The sequence below is a fragment of the Apostichopus japonicus genome, chromosome 11 (genome assembly GCF_037975245.1).
Source record: "Apostichopus japonicus isolate 1M-3 chromosome 11, ASM3797524v1, whole genome shotgun sequence".
Lineage (NCBI taxonomy): Eukaryota > Metazoa > Echinodermata > Holothuroidea > Aspidochirotida > Stichopodidae > Apostichopus > Apostichopus japonicus.
The window spans coordinates 12,631,161-12,647,739 of record NC_092571.1 but is presented as its reverse complement, the minus strand read 5'-3'; the positions used below and the strand labels follow the sequence as shown (position 1 = coordinate 12,647,739).

At 38.6% G+C, this 16,579-nt stretch overlaps 1 protein-coding gene across 3 annotated transcripts in view; it reads right to left on the bottom strand.

Moving 5' to 3' along the window:
• The window catches only part of LOC139976256 (uncharacterized), a 112,146-nt gene that overhangs the window by 37,696 nt on the left and 57,871 nt on the right, over nt 1-16,579 (bottom strand). Inside the window, exon 1 of one of the 3 annotated variants that reach the window (XM_071984896.1) lies at nt 7,082-7,294. The exons of the other annotated variants lie outside the window; for them this stretch is intronic. The gene's annotated coding sequence lies outside the window, so the exon portion shown is untranslated. Of the gene's footprint in view, nt 1-7,081; nt 7,295-16,579 lie in introns of those variants that run through there. 3 annotated transcript variants of the gene reach the window in all.

The window sequence follows — 16,579 nt, the reverse complement described above, 5'->3', positions numbered from 1 at the left end:
TTATGTTGTATCATCTCTAGGGTATGGGGGTTATTATTACTCTCCTATAACCGAAGATTAAACTGGAATGTGAAAGTTAAACACTCCCGCCAGAATATATAAGCAAACAAAAATATGAACCTGCTAATACTGTACTGCACTTTCCATTGCCTTTTTCACTGTTTGATTACCACGAGGCCTGCTGTATTATTGTGGGGGAGATCAAGATATCACGGTATCGGCTGCAGTGAGTACAAACTAACACAGTGGATGGTAGTATTATTTAGTGGCATGAGGAAGCATAATTTGCAAAAACTTCTCGATATTTATAGAGAAATATTAGTGTATCGGTTGTGAGGAGACAGGTACAGTAAGCAATGTAAATACATCTCCATCCTCATAATAAATTGTAGACCCTACAGAGGTGGATTAGTTTACAGTGACTTTTAGATTCGCAGTGACTTTACCCCAAACCCACACCTTCCAGCCTCCAGTCCTTCACCTCCTTTTCCCCCAAATCTGGTAAAAACTCATAAAGTATTGTCCTAAGAAAACACAAGAACTTACTTACATTTGGAAGGATACAGATACATGTATCCCTCACCCCACCCCATCACTCCCTCCGCTCCCCCTTTATTAGGTATCCATTCACCCATATCACTACACTCACATGTGTTCCTTAAAATTGACTTCGGTGGGAATTAATTAAATATTAGGTATGAAAATGTCCCATTGGATTAAAAAGGAGATTCCAGGATTACATCATGTAGTGACAGATAATTGCAGGATACAACCAATCTTAACATCAATTATCTAACCATATCATCATAATAAGTAGGGCAATCATCCTTACAGATCCAACTACTGGTCAGACTTCATCTTGAATGGGTTGGGGAGAATGAAGGAGGGTTGGGAGAATGGGGGAGGGTGGGGAGAATGAGGAAGGGTGGGAATGAAGGAGAGGGGTCAGGGGAAAATGAAGGAGAGGGGTGGGAAGGATGAAGGAGGATAGGAAGAATGACGGAGGGTAGGAAGAATGAAAAGGTGGCATGGGAAGAATGAGGAAGGGTGGGGAGAATGGAGAGGGGTAGGGAAAGGAGGATAGGGAGAATGAAGGAGAGGGGCCTGGGGAGAATGAAGGAGAGGGATGGAGAGAATGAGGGAGGGTGGGAAGAATGAAGGAGAGGGGTGGGGAATGAAGGAGAGGGGTCAGGGGAGGATGAAGGAGAGGGGTGGGAAGGATGGAGGAGGATAGGAAGAATGACGGAGGGTAGGAAGAATGAAAAGGTGGGATGGGAAGAATCAGGAAGGGTGGGGAGAATGGAGAGGGGTAGGGAAAGGAAGGAGGATAGGGAGAATGAAGGAGAGGGGCCTGGGGAGAATGAAGGAGAGGGATGGGGAGAATGAGGGAGGGTGGGAAGAATGAAGGAGAGGGGTGGGGAATGAAGGAGAGGGGTCAGGGGAGGATGAAGGAGAGGGGTGGGAAGGACGAAGGAGGATAGGAAGAATGAGGAAGGATGGGTAGAATGTAGGAGAGGGGCTAGGGAAGAATGAGGGAGGGTAGGAAGAATGAAGGAGAGTGGTGGGGAAAATGAACGAGAGGGATGGGAATCAAATGAAGGTCTGAGTGGAAAATGAGGGATAGGGTATAATGGGAGGCAGGAGAAAAATGAAAGGGATTGTAGTTCTGATTATAATCTCTGTTAGCCTCCATTCATGAATATTCAGGTAACCTCTTCTACGGATATTGTCTACCGCCCTCACCACTCAATTCCTTACCCAATGCCACAATGCTATCTTGAACTGTCAACATTTGTTAGTTCAAAATATGTGAATCGTACTAGGATTCTTACATGCATCCTCTGGTTAGCTTGCAGTATTCCTTCATCAAGCCCATTATGTAACTTTCTTCCCAATTTTTCATCACATATGGTCACAAGAACTTTTTCTTTTCTTGCTTTATTCAAAATTATAGCACCATTAAACACCGTGCTACAGAAAGACTTATATAGTTTACCAAAACAGACCGGCAACAATTAAAACAACCCATGTAGGATATAACGGAACTAACAAATTAATCACAGCAGCAAGCTTATAGCTACAATATTAGGTTCTTTAGCTACCATTCGATGTACTTAAAACTATCATCTCGCCATGTTTAAGGTCTGGTAATCAACTTCAAACAACTCTGAGTTTCCTCATCGATGCTAAAATTCACGACAGAGGAAGGTTTCGGGAACAGAATGTGACAGAGGAAGGTTTCGGGAACAGAATGTGGGTCACGTAATGGGAGTAAGAGAACATATATCTATGTGAGGACATAACACTTGCCAGAACATCTTTAACCTAGAATCGATGAAGTCCCACCTGAAAGTCGGATGAGATTTCGCTAAAAGACTTTAAATACCTTCCGATCTTAAAGAGGGCCCCCACGTTCTGTCACTCTAAGCAGGTTCTTTCCGCTATCATTGTTTTCATAGATCTTTGCACGTTCCATTTCGGGTAATAAATATTTCAATCTTTAGTGAGGATGTGACCACACCAGTCAATAAACTGCTGACATCATTACTTGAGAGATATATTTCATCCCCTTCTTGTCTTTCCTTTTTGCTGACATTTTTGAAGAATTTTTTTCTCTGCAGGAATGAGTAAAATATACAAAGAAGTAAGTAAAATGTCCCTCTACATTATTGACTGACATCCTTGGTGCGGGAAAAACTTCAATAAAAGTTTTTGGACCATTGTTCGCCAAAGTAATTGGAGTAAGACCGCGGGCGGCAACGCAATTTTATTTAAACATTTTGTTGATCCTCGAAGAGATCTCAAAGCTGAAGGGCGGCTGAAAGTACTTAAAAGTTGTTTGAAGGACGGCCTTGATTGGATGACATGTTTGAGTTGTCCTTCATTTTAAAACTTTTTGTTATAACTTCCGTCTTATCTGCTACTTTGAAGTGAGGTGACAAAAACTGAGTACAATATATAGTTTAAACCTGGAGTTTGGGGGGGGGGTCTATAAAGGCACAGGCATGAGAGTGTAATGTTTATACAAACATCCCAGCGATTATAAGATTAACAAGAGCACATATTGTACAGAGAGCAGAGGATGGTATTAATTCGGCTCACTTGAATAAATCCAATGTGTGCAGGGGAGGGGGAAGGGTGTAACATGTACCTTACTGATCTTTTATCCAGAGAGGGTAGGGATATGAGGGTGGAGATGAGGGGTGTAGGAGAGTGGCAGAGATGAGGGATGCATGGAGGTATGGGAGGTTGGAAGGGAGATGAGAAGAGAAAAGGGGTAACACAGGGATGGAAGTGTGAATGGGTTTGGAAATGGGGAAGGGTATGGTTATTGGAGGATTAAGGTGATGTATGGAATGAGGGGTGGAGAGGGGGATCATATGGGCCAGGTGAGGTAGGGAGGAAAGTGAGGAGGGATTGGAAATGTGAATCTTCAGGGTTGGAGATGGCGAGGGAGTTGGAGATAAGGAGGTGCATTATGGGAGACATGGAAAAGTGGAGACAGATGACTGGGGGAGCAGAGATAGGGATATGGACCAGGAGAGGGATGAGGGAGGGGTGCAGGGGAGAGATATTGCATGAGGAAGAGGAGATTGTATCAATATCATCAGTTCATAAACCTGATTAACATACCAAATCAATGGAGAATTTTGTGGCAGTCATAAAGACAATGACTGCATTTGCAGTATGCATAAACTTTGTATCTGTACAATTATTTTATCCAGTAAATCAATTTGTAAACTTCTTTTTTGTTTATCATTTAACCTTTTAACGTTTCAGGTTAAATTAGCTAACGTAGAGAATGTCTACTGATTTTCTTATTTTTATTTATTTTAATAATTATAAAATGACTTGTTTAATTGTTTGTAATTAAAGACAATGTGATTGAATGATAAAGAAAAAAAACTAGGCCATCGATCACTAGCTTCTGCATTCCAATACGTACATACATTACACCCCTGTGTGACCCCGAGCCATATCGATGACATATATGAACCGCCCTCATAAATTCATCCCAATGTTGGGAGTCCCAATTATCCAAAACCGACAACAACCAAAAAACAAAATATGGGTTTATTCATAGAGTGAGCTCTACTCGCCATGGTTCAGAGACAAATAATTGAACTTCTCCTTTCTATCTGTCATGTCAAAGCTAGAAATCAGAATCAATATGTAAATCATTTTTAAACTCACACTTGAAAATACACCAGACTGGGCCTCCCCTTTTTATCGTTTTCGACGCTTATGACCGATTCCTGTTTGTACTTGAACATTTCTCTCTGCTTCAATGTTTGAGAAATTGAACGCTTAGTCTTTACCTCCGAGGGACGAGAACGCTCTTTTCTAACCAGATCATGTAATATAGTCTCTGCGGCGAATGGTTCTTTTACCGAGTACATTAAGAATACAAACATGACGGTTTATTGCCTTTCTCATTTCCCCCCAGATCTAGAATTCTTAGAAAGTTCCGTCAAATTAATTCAACGATTCTATGTTACCACGCATTAAACACCTTTTGTTAGATCGAGCTGAGGAAAAACACTTTTATCATACAAATTACTTTGTTTTGTTTTCCGATCCATTCGGGAAGGAATTAATGACTTGTATGTAATAAACTCACTCGCTGGGGGAGGGCGGCTCAAAAATCAAAATGTTTATTTATGAAGTTTGTCTGCATTTATGATACTCTTGAGGAAACTTAATTTCTGTTTCTTTTTACTCAGTGTTTATCATGGCATCTTGGAGACGTCTGTTAAGGCCATGCAATACTGTATGTAACAGCTATTGCATATTACACATACGCACACAGAGTATGATTAAGTTCTTTCATTTTGAGGATTGAATTTGTGGATTATTTTTGCAAAATTTTGGGATTATGCTGTGGTCAGATTTTATACAATCCTCAAGATGTATGATTGCAGTCAAGAAATGACCCTTGCTATAGGTTTGGTAAAGTCTGGGACCAAATATAAAACATTAGTTAAAGCGACTTGGTGGGGTTGACCCTGATGTTAGGATTCCTATATGATGTCCCATATTGTCCATAAATTGTGTAACAATTCCATTGAGACCTTTCACCCTTTACCAAATGGCAATCCATGATACAAGTTTCTTCCAAATATATATTTACGTACGGCTTACGGTTTACGAGTGAATTAGATACTGAGACTTTGGTAAATGTGAGTTGCATGGACTATACTGTAGCAGACTGTTGTTATCCTTATAACCATTAATCACAAGGTAAGAACCTTTAGCTGTGATGAGGAAAAACTAAGTTAGCATTGTTCATCACCAATGTAAGCAATATTTGTCAGACCCTACAAGTTTCAAGTCATACTTACAACATATTTAAATTGAACACTGGTTTGGATGAATTAGCATTGCTAAATGAGGTTTTTATCATTGTTGATTGCACCCTACATATTGTTAGACTATATTTCGGGCTGCAGAATTTTTTTTTTTTTTTTCCCAGAAATTTTGGTCATCATTTTGCCAAGGATTAACTTGTTTACAGCGACGGGCGTGTTGCCAGACCAGTTTACTGATGATCCGATTGGCATTTGATGATTGGACTCTAATAGCTTATAGGCATGCTGCGATAGACCATGCTGTGATACTTTCTATCCTTTTCGGCGACTTTTCATTTATCCATTGGTGAGTTTACTGTGCATTGTCCATTATGTTAATGCATGGTCAGCTGACAACGATGGGCCAATCAGATTCGAGAACTTTTGAACAAGTATAATAGGAATGAATGGTCACTCAATCAATGTTTAACTTGTCATAATAACATACTGAAACACTTTATAGAGCCACGCTAAAAGCATTATAAAAGTAATGAGATATTCTATTAACTATAATATCATAAATAAAGTACTCCAAATCTATTGTGTGGGATAAATCTGGAGAGTTCGGAACTGTCCAAACAGATACTTTTTTTTAAACGTTTAAGGAATTTTCAGCATGTCAAGTTTGTGAAGACAATACTGATATCTTATGTCTGGCAATACAAACGAAACTGATGATAGAACAAAACAACAATGACAGCAGCTTTAAGTTGTCTATTATTACAACAGGAGCACACAGTAGGAGGTAAATCATGTCCTGACAGACATTAAATAAATTAGAATTCTTGTAAGTGCTTTTAGTTTCTAGATCACTAGAGCAATTAAAAATACCCATTATAAAAACAAAATCAGCTTTCAAACTTACAAACTCGGAAAGATAATTTGAAACAAAGAACCAAGATTCATTCTTCGAGAAAACTCAGGACACAGGGCTTGCCTACTTTGTGTTTAAAGCAGATTATGGATTACATCTGCGAAATTCCAAAACTTTCCAGGTTTGGATATTTACGAGTGACGAGCTTACCTGTCTCCTCACCGCATCAACGCTCTCGTTCTACTGTGTCCAGGGTGAACTGATAACACTGTGCACCCTCTATGACCGGACCCCTCCAGTCAATGCCCTCTCTTCTCAATCTCCCATCCAAAGTGTCTACAATTAATGTCCATTTTTGTGCTTGGATTTCTTATTCGAGTCAACCCATTCCAAACTTATGATCTGGGACCTCTCTTTTTTTTTTTTAAAAGCAGATGGTAAACATTTCCGGGGACACTTCTAATCGGGGGACGGGGACATGAAATCCGGGGACTGTCCCCGGAAATCCGGTCACCTTATTGTAATTCTGCTTTCCATTTCTGTTTTTAATTCCTTTCTATGGTCTTTGTTTATTACCTTTCATCATTCTTTACCAAATTGTTTGTTTTATCAAAAGAGGATTTCATGATCATTATTAATTATCAAACACCTGTGTGATTCCATCGATGAACAAAGAACCAATTACCCTAGCTAGTAAAAATATATCTAATTAGCTCAAGCTGATCTTCTAAATACATACATATATATTGGTGAAATTTTACGGCCTAGTCTCAACAACAAATTGAAAGTTCTAATCTAATTCAGACTATTTTGGTGGTGAAACTATTGTCTGTTGCCATGGGGATGTTTTGCACACATCTGTAGTCTGCTATGTACCATCCACTGAGCAAATACTTCCTTTTGGCAACTTCTGTCTCACCATGCATGGAAGCATCACCCTGACAACATGACTTCCATATGCTTCGTCTCACTGTCTGGACCCTCACCACGAATGCAAGGCGTCTGCAACCATTCAACCATTGAACAGATAATTCCTGAAAATTAAGTTCTAATCCAAAACATGTGTTCCGTATGATAACAATTACGTAAACGACATAGTTCATGATGTGGTTTCTTTGCAGCACATGGACGAGAACATAATGCATAGATGTTCTCCAGATTTATATGTAAATTTCTTTTCCTACATGTACATATATTGAGTAACATGGTGATATATATGCAGCTGAAGTGGTAAATTCCACACAAAATGAAGCTTTGAGCTAGACAAGTTGTGAAATTGCCGATCTGTCCTATTCGGATATCAGCTGCACATAGGTGCTTGACTTCATGTATTACAAGTAGACATTTGGCAAGGAAAATCCTTACGACCTGACAAAAACAAATATTGTCAATGACTTCCAAAGAGGAAGTCGACCCTTGTAAAACATTCTCCATGGCAAGCTTCCTGATACGAGATAAGAATACCAGGCCGTCTAGAATGACGGGATGTTTAGAATTATAGGTAGAGTTTGGCAAAAACATGACAAGGAAACTTACTGCAAGTTTGAGATTAAGGGAGGGGGAGGGGAGGGGCAGGGGGAAGAGGAAGGGTGAAAGGGACAGCAGCAGGAGTCAGATCAGTGTTCAAAGACATTGTTGCTGTAATTAGCAACAACACAACTGTTGGTTCCATGGGGGGTGGGGTGGGGAGAGGGTGGGGAGAGGGTGGGGATTGACTGCAATAGAAGCTTTGACAAACAAGCCTAGCAAACAGGAAGATATTGCATTGAACCTATACAGCCAGTCCCATTTTGCTGGTATTTTTTTAATATTTTTATTATCCAAGAGTCATTTTGTTATAAATTAAACCTTAAAGGTACTGCATGTTGGATCAGCGATTTTTTTCACGTCTTCTGTGATACTCACATGACTATACTATATACCATTCAAGTACAGTATGTCTGTGTATTACAACTGCTGTATCATGTGATTTCACAACCCCCTCATGTACTGACAAGAATGCAATAAAGCTGCACGCTAAGCTCAAGTATCACACGTCTCTATGTTTACGACGACTCCTTTAGGATACCTACCGTCACGATCCCCCCGGCTATTATGAACCGAGATCTTGGCACGTACTTGGCTTTTTTTACTTGTTTAAACGCACCCGATACTCTGCACATGCAGGCAGTTAGGTTTCACGTAGAGTTCTAATGTTTTATGGGTCTGATCTTATCGGTCACATAACTGAGATCTTTAAACCGCAAATGCAACTAGACCACGGTTACACCTTTGACAGCATTTTTTCCGAACTCCGGCGACCGGAAGGATGACCGTAAAACATTCATCGGTGTATACACTGGCTCATCACCAGTTAAGTGTGCACGGCTAACCGAGGGGGTATATAGTCCATTCATTGGTCATAAAACTGACTGTTACGCTAAACAGAGGGTAATTGAATACATTCCTTTCCGTGACGTGCGGCTTTCATGACCCACTTTACTAGATACCGTACGTAGCATCCACCCTCCTAGAGCTTTGCAAACCATTCAGAAACGATTTCTTCAGCGGATCGAGTAAACCAATGGTATGTATATGAACAAGCAGACCTCTAATGGATTTTATAACGGAAAAAAAAGGGCCTGCCTCAGATAATGTTATCACATTCTTAGACTCTCATCAGCTTCGTGTGTTCTCATCGATTCGGAGAAAAGCTGCGCGAAGGGGATGGTGATTTGATTAGGAGTAGGAATCTTCAAATAGGTCTATGAGAATGCCTCAATACCTAGAACGAACTTGACCAACATTTTCTAAAAAGCTGTTCAATATCATAGACATCAAACTCTGCTGAGAGATGCGTTGATTTTTTATACAAACATTTTTTTTTTTTTTTAATATGCATATTTGTTACAAAGTCTGAGTTTCATTACAAATTAAGTGGGTCACGCAGCTGCATTTCGGTGATTCTTAATTATCATGATCAAGATGAATTAATCATGCACCTTCTCCAGCAATTTGCATTAATTATATCACTCAAGGTTAAAATACCACTTACTGTAGTTTGTCTGAAATGTAGATAAGTATGCAAATTGATCATAGTAAGAGTGAATGCGTCATCATCATCATCATCATAATACTAATGATCATGTTTGTACAACTTGTGTTAGCGTGCCAATGTTTTAAGGTTTTCTCTCTTGTGGTTGGCCTAAGGCCATTATAATACTACAAAAGTTAGCATCATAACATATATGACTGATGTGTACACTGTACCAGGAGAGATGTGTAGGTTTGCATTACAGTAAAACATTAAAATTTGTTCTGTACATTAGTGTAGTTAAAATGTTGAAAATGATACTGTAGCAGCATTTATTGTGCACTCCCCCCACCCTTACCCCCAAAACCAAATCGAAATGAAAAACAAGCTCTGGCTACTTCTTGCTAAGGACCTTCCTTCCTTGACAAGAAACAACTCCAAGCTGCTGGTCCTATATTGAGATCATATTATTTGGGTAAGAGGCAGAACTGCTTTTCAACATAATTACCCAGAAAAGAATTATAAAAAAATATGACAGGCCTAGGTTTATGAACATAGAAAGATACATAATAGATAGCAAAAATTATATTACCAAACACATGGTAGCCTCTAGTGTATTAATAGCGTCCCAGTTATCCAAACTGTTTGACAAATCCAATTTTTCCTAGTCACAGCAGGGAATTTATAACACAGGTAGACCAATACTAAGATAAATGACTTCCTCATTGCACTATATTTAGACCTAAGTTGTCTATACTCAACACAGTGAGCTTAAAACCGAACTTAAAATTCTGTTGGTGACGAAGCTTCCGTGAAGGAATCTGTCAGATATTAGCTTGGTACATTAGAACTTAAAACTTATAACTCATACCTTTGCTCGTTTAAGAAACGACCAAAGAGAACCAAGTTGCACGGTCTTAAATCAGCCCGAAATAAAAACAAGCCTTTTTTAATCATTTTGTAAATAAGTCATGACTAAATTTTGAATTTTGTAATTGGTCGGGTTCTCCCACAAATCACAATAACCGAAGATGTACCCAAACTTCAATTGTACGGCTGAGCATATAGTGTAAAGCAAGTACAAGCTTATGCAATGCAGTCCCTATTGGCCGCTTTACGTTTGTGAAATTACTGCCCGAGATGCCATATTTCTATGTTTCAGTAACCATGGTGACAGAACATTAACACGTTATCAGATCACGAGAGCGTTCATATGCATTTTTGACTCTTGATCTGATAACTCGCTCGTGATCTGATCCTAATTCGCCTACTCGTGATCATGAACATGTGTGTTCATGTGAGCTTTTGGCCTGTGGTCTGATCATGCGCTCATCAGATCTACAGCGATCTGTTGACAAGTCAGTTATATCCCATGGGAACAGAGTACCTGATGTGAACAGTGTACCATGTGAACACAGTGTCCCATGTGAACACAGTGTACCATGTGAACACAGTGTCCCACGTGAACACATTATCTCTTGTGAACACAGTATCCCATATGAACACAGTATCCCATGTGAACATATAATCTCATGTGAACACAGTGCAAACTAGGTGTATAAATTGGTACCTGTGAGATAACCAATTGTAAAATATAGTTGTGTGTGCCAGTTTGCGGCTGCATGTATCCTATGGGATTATAGTCTCTACCCTCCCCCCCCACCCCCGGGGACACATAGTAGAGGTTAGGTTTTTTAGGGGTTAATTGTTGTAAAGTTATGTGAGAAGGCTGTGGCCTAAGTTAAGTCTATTAACATAATAATAATAATAATAAATGAGACTTATATAGCGCCAAATCAGTAAACAAAAGTTACTGCACAAAGCGCTTTACAAAGAAAGTAAATTAATTTACAAAAGAACAAGTGAAAAAATGGGTCTTAAGTAGACTTTTGAAAGTAGAAAGTTTATAGCATGTTCGAATGTGATCTGGTAACTTGTTCCAGAGATAAGACCCAGAGTATTGGAAGCTTCTGTAACCATAGTTCTTCAATCGTGGTTTTGGAACAGTTAAAAACAGTTTGTTGGAGGAACGAAGTGTGCGAGTTGGAGTATATGGCAAGAGAAGTTGTGACAGGTACACAGGCCGTTCAAGATGATGAGCACAGAAGGTGAGAAGAAGTATTTTATACTGGATTCTGTAGCTGAGAGGTAGCCAATGAAGTTCCTTCAGAAGTGGGGTGGTGCGGCACTTTCTTCCTTTCCTTTTCACAATACGGGCAGCGGTGTTTTGGATCTATTGGAGTTTCTTGATGGTCGAATCAGGAAGGCCAAATAAAAGTGAATTAAGAAAATCAAGCTTTGATGTCACAAACGCATGGACCAGCATCTCGCAAGTCTTATTATCGAGGTAATTCCTCATCAAACTGATTTTCCTAAGTTGCCAATTTGCAGAACGACAGAGATTAGTAACGTGATTTTCAAGTGACATGGTCTGGTCAAAATATGCACCAAGGTTTCTAACAGTTGAGGAGATATTAATAGAGTCTTTACCAACAGTAAGTGGTGGAAAATTAGGTGTAACTTCAGAGAAACGTGATCGAAAAACAATAAACTCTGTTTTATCACAGTTTAGTTTCAACTGATTAGTTGTAAGCCAAGTGTTAACAGCACTTATACAGGTTTCCATTTTATGAAAAGCATTTGGCACATCATCCTTATCGAAAGCAAGAAGTAATTGAGTATCATCCGCATAATGATGGAAATGAACACCATGGTGCCGTAAAATATCACTCAACTCCGCAAGATATAAAGAAAAAAGAACAGGTCCAAGTACAGAGCCCTGTGGAACACCAGTAACTAATGGACGAGGAGACGAGAGAACATCTTCAATTTTCACCTGTTGATAACGCTCAGTAATATAAGAGTTGAACCAGGATAGTACAGTACCACCCAACCGATACTTTGACTGCAGTCTTTCTAACAAAATGGAATGATTAACTGTATCAAAAGCTGATGATAAGTCTAAAAGAACTAAAAGGACAAAGCAGTCTTCATCAAGCTTGGATGTAATAAAATTATGAACTGCATTGAGGGCAGTTTCCGTACTGTGACCAGACTTATAAGCTGACTGGTATGGTTCGAGAAGATTCTCCTGTGTAAGATAATCCATTAAGCGAGATAAAACTGTCTTTTCCAAAACCTTTGAAACGAAACTCAAGTTCGAAATAGGGCGATAATTTTTTAAACAGTTTCTATCTAAGCTGGTCTTTTTAAGTACAGGAGTCACATGAGCAACCTTAAAGGAATCAGGTACGGTTCCTGTTGACATAGAAGTATTGACAATATTCGTGATGAGAAGAATGAGTTCTGCTGAACAACCTTTAGCTAACCATGTTGGCAGCGGATCAAGCATACACGATTTTGATGGAGAGTTTTTGATAATTTTAAGTATTTCATCTTCAGTAGCTTCAGAGAAACTGTCGAACGAAGATGCAGGCAATGGCTCAGTCAAACAATTTGCAGAAAGATGAAGGCCTTGACGATTTAACATACTACAAAGTTCCGAGATCTTCTTGGAAAAATAAAGGGAGAATCTCTCAGATAACTCTGTATGGCAGGAATAGTTCGGCAGGATGGCACACTTCTGTTTATTTGAAAGAAAATCAACAGTCTTGAAAAGATCTTTAGGAGATGATGTATCCGCAATAATAACATGCAGTAGACCTTCAATTAACTTTCAATTTTATTAATTTTCTTGAAGCCGCTGTCCTACCATATGAAAGGAGACGTGAATAGTAGAATCTACGAAGATAAATAATTGATCTAATTAATTCCAAGTATAATGACCAACTTGAAAAAAATTAATAAACATTATTATATAATATATAATATAATATATTATATAATATATATAATTCTATGACAGCTAGCTCAGTGACATTTTCACTATAATCAGAAGATGGAGAAATAACTTCCTTGTTTTCTCTATTACAGTGCACTGTTTTACTGTACACAGGAATATATATCCATCATGCATACAGTATATGGTAGAGGTTAAATTTTACAGATTGCGCACCATACTGTAATATGAATGCACTGTAAAATATATCCATTTATAGAACAGTCATTCTATGTAAGGTGTTGAACAATGAATTATTGAGACAGAAATGAAAGGACTCAGTTACATAAATAAATATTCCAACTGGCTTATACTAGTGTCACAATTTATAGCTACTGTATATCTTTCTAGAGCAAAAGCTCTGGCTACAGCTGGCCCATCTCAAGCCTATATCCCTCCCCCCACCCTCTATAACTCTGCGCACCAACCCCACCCCTACCCCAACCCAACTCTTACGCCAGATTCAGTTCCGGAGTATATGTTTTGTTTCGCAAAATATATAATTTGAACTGTATGGTTCAAAGATTTATTGATAGCTGGACAAATTCACTTGTCGTTGTGGACATGTATGTACTGAGGCCTATACAATGCAGTTATTAGCATTCATTACTTGAAGTGAAGATTCAAGTTGTAATTAACCATAATTAACCAAGAAAATTTTATTATTAAAATTTGTAATATTTTTAATAATTTTAATATTTTAATTTTTTGTTCCTTTCTTTGCGCTTTTAATTTACCTTAACAAACTCTTCTGAGCAAGCCAGATGAGAGGGGGGGGGGGGGAGTGTGGAAGGGGTGGGATTAGGGGTCTCAGAGGTGGCATAGAAGCTTTTGTCTGCAGGTCAACTACCGGGTCAATAAAGGGGACCGGGGAAATGTGAGATAAAGAATATATTTGATGTATTTTGTCATTTTTATAATATAAAGAAACAATGGTAATTATATAACTTAAAAAAAAATGGCCCATGGTATAAAACATAATTATCTACAGGGTTGGCTCCTGACACCCCGAGCTGCTTCACGCTGTCAGTGGTATACACCTTCAGTATCAAATATAATAAATCAGTGGGTTCATTGTAAAGTTTGCTTAAATTATATTCTTAAAATACTTTTCTTAAAAAACTTTTCACACTTTTGAAAAGTTTCTCGTTATTTACCCGTTCAAATTAAATTTTAAGTTTAGGACATCAGCTCCGTTGTATCGACACACTACAAACTAACAGACAATTAAAATGGAAAAATTGCTTCCTTAAAATCATCTGAAATTTATTTGAATTTTTTACTCTTTCTGATATCGCATAATGTAGGTGTCTTTCCTGGTTGAAATCCTGGTATAGGTTATATTACAGGTAGTTGGTTCAAATTACTTCTGTGAAAAAGTTTATTATAATAGCAATTAGAAATAAGGAAGAAGGATATATATTTTCTAATTAGACGTGTCTTAATAAGTTACTGGTATTTAAATTATTCATGCTATATAGCTACTAACTGTACAATGATATACAATATAGCACCAGGCTCTGCCAGATATTCAAGTAATAAATACACTGACAATTATATTACTTAAACCAGATTATGCTCCTAAATTTAACATCACTTTTACGCCTCTAAACATTAAACTTAACAATTTGTAAATGAGCTGCTCCTTGATAATTAGATTTGGCTATAATCTTCATAGATATAATAACTAAAGTTATTCTGTGTTTATTTACATTTTACGAAAGTGACTATAAATTTTAGCAAATAGTGACAAATACTGAAGCAATCCAAATCATTCACCGGAATTTAAAGGCATTGAAGACTCGACACAAACCGTGTGCCCCCCTCTGAAAAAGTTAACTTTCCGTTGCTTGCAAGAGAAGTTTTTTCTTAATTGTCCTACAAACTGCAGACAGTAATGAAATGTGATACCTTGTTATCTTTATCAAGACCTGAGATGTCCTCGCTGCTACAGTATGTACACTGTGTTGAGGGTATTGACTGTAGCTGCATGTATTGACTGTACACTAGTGTCTCATTACCGACGGTAGCAAGCTGTGTGTGTATTTTCTGGGATCGATGGTGGTGTCTAACATTTCTGTTACACCTCATTCGAAACTACGTCAGATTACCGGCATGAGGCGTTTGTTTGTGCGCGAGTCTTCAATGCCTTTAAGCAGTCATAGTTAACCAGTAACAGGCTTAACAAGGCCCGGTAGTGGGGATCAGTTGCTACAGCCTATCAGACTTGGCAAGAGGGTGGGGGGAGCGGTTGGAAGAGCCCTCAGGGATCAATTTTAGGTATCCAAGAAAATGGAAAAGGCCAGGAAAATATGGGATATATGAAGAGTAAAACAAAGGGGGCAGGTTGACATGATTGTCTGTCCCCAGGAGCCGACTTTATTGGCTCTCAACATGTACCACAGATCACTTAATGTTTGCTTGACTTAATTAGTGTCAATAATGATGTGATGGAACAGTGGTCAGGCCACTGCGTCTCATATATGTACATTTTATATACAGTCCAGAACTTCATGAGCTGCTGGTGCAGGTTTGCTCTATTATCCCAATATTTAACACCTAGAATACATTTTCAGTCCACTAACTTCCTTACTTGCTTTGAAACACCCACAAAGTTTAAGATAAATCTTCGCCAGGGCATCATATATCCTGTCCTAATTTCCTATAAATTAATAGTGTTTAAAAGCCATCTGGATCTTTAAAGGGATATATTCTGGTATGTGGGGAGACCATGATTGTTAACACTTATATTACGAGGAAAAACATTCCACAATCAGCACTTCAGTTGGGAAAAATCACTTAAGTTTATCTTATATCTCTATAACCCAAGAATATGGTTGATATGAATGCATGAAATTTATTTCCACAGCTGCTGGCTCATAACCCTTCCCATTCACCAGAAAGTGGATCACCACAGGTGGTCTACGATACCACCAAGCCAGAAGTCCTTCTGGAAAGCTTTCTACTTTCCTATTTCGTTTTTCTCGCTGATTTGTCATTGAAAATGTTGATACATTTGGAAATGTTTGCTTTAATTAGCTGTCCAATGTTCTCTGATGCACATTTAGAATGTCATATTGCAAATTTGTGCAACTATTTAGTACAAACATTTCATGTTCTCCTCTGTGCAATAAAATATTATAAAGACTAAACAAATGCATCCTAAGCTTAAATTGCCAACATGACATCATTCACTCTGGTGTTGCCAGATGCATTATTATTATTATTATTACGCCGTTATTTAGATAAGGGCATAATCCACAAGTTCTATGCCCTTTGACAACTTAGCCTTGGTCATTGGTAACTTGTCACACCTACACACCAAAGTGTGCGCAATTCAATCAATCTCTCCTGGGGCTCTACAGTGCACCACAACCACATGTCCCTGGGGGACTTCCCATAGGGTGCAGCCACAAACAGCGCACGCAACTATATTTACAAGTTACCTCGCAGGTCCCCATTTATACACCTGGGTGAAGAGAGGCAATGGAGATAAAGTGCCTTGCCCAAGGACACAACGCAATGATCTGGCCAGGACTCGAACCTGTCATCCTTAGATCACCAGT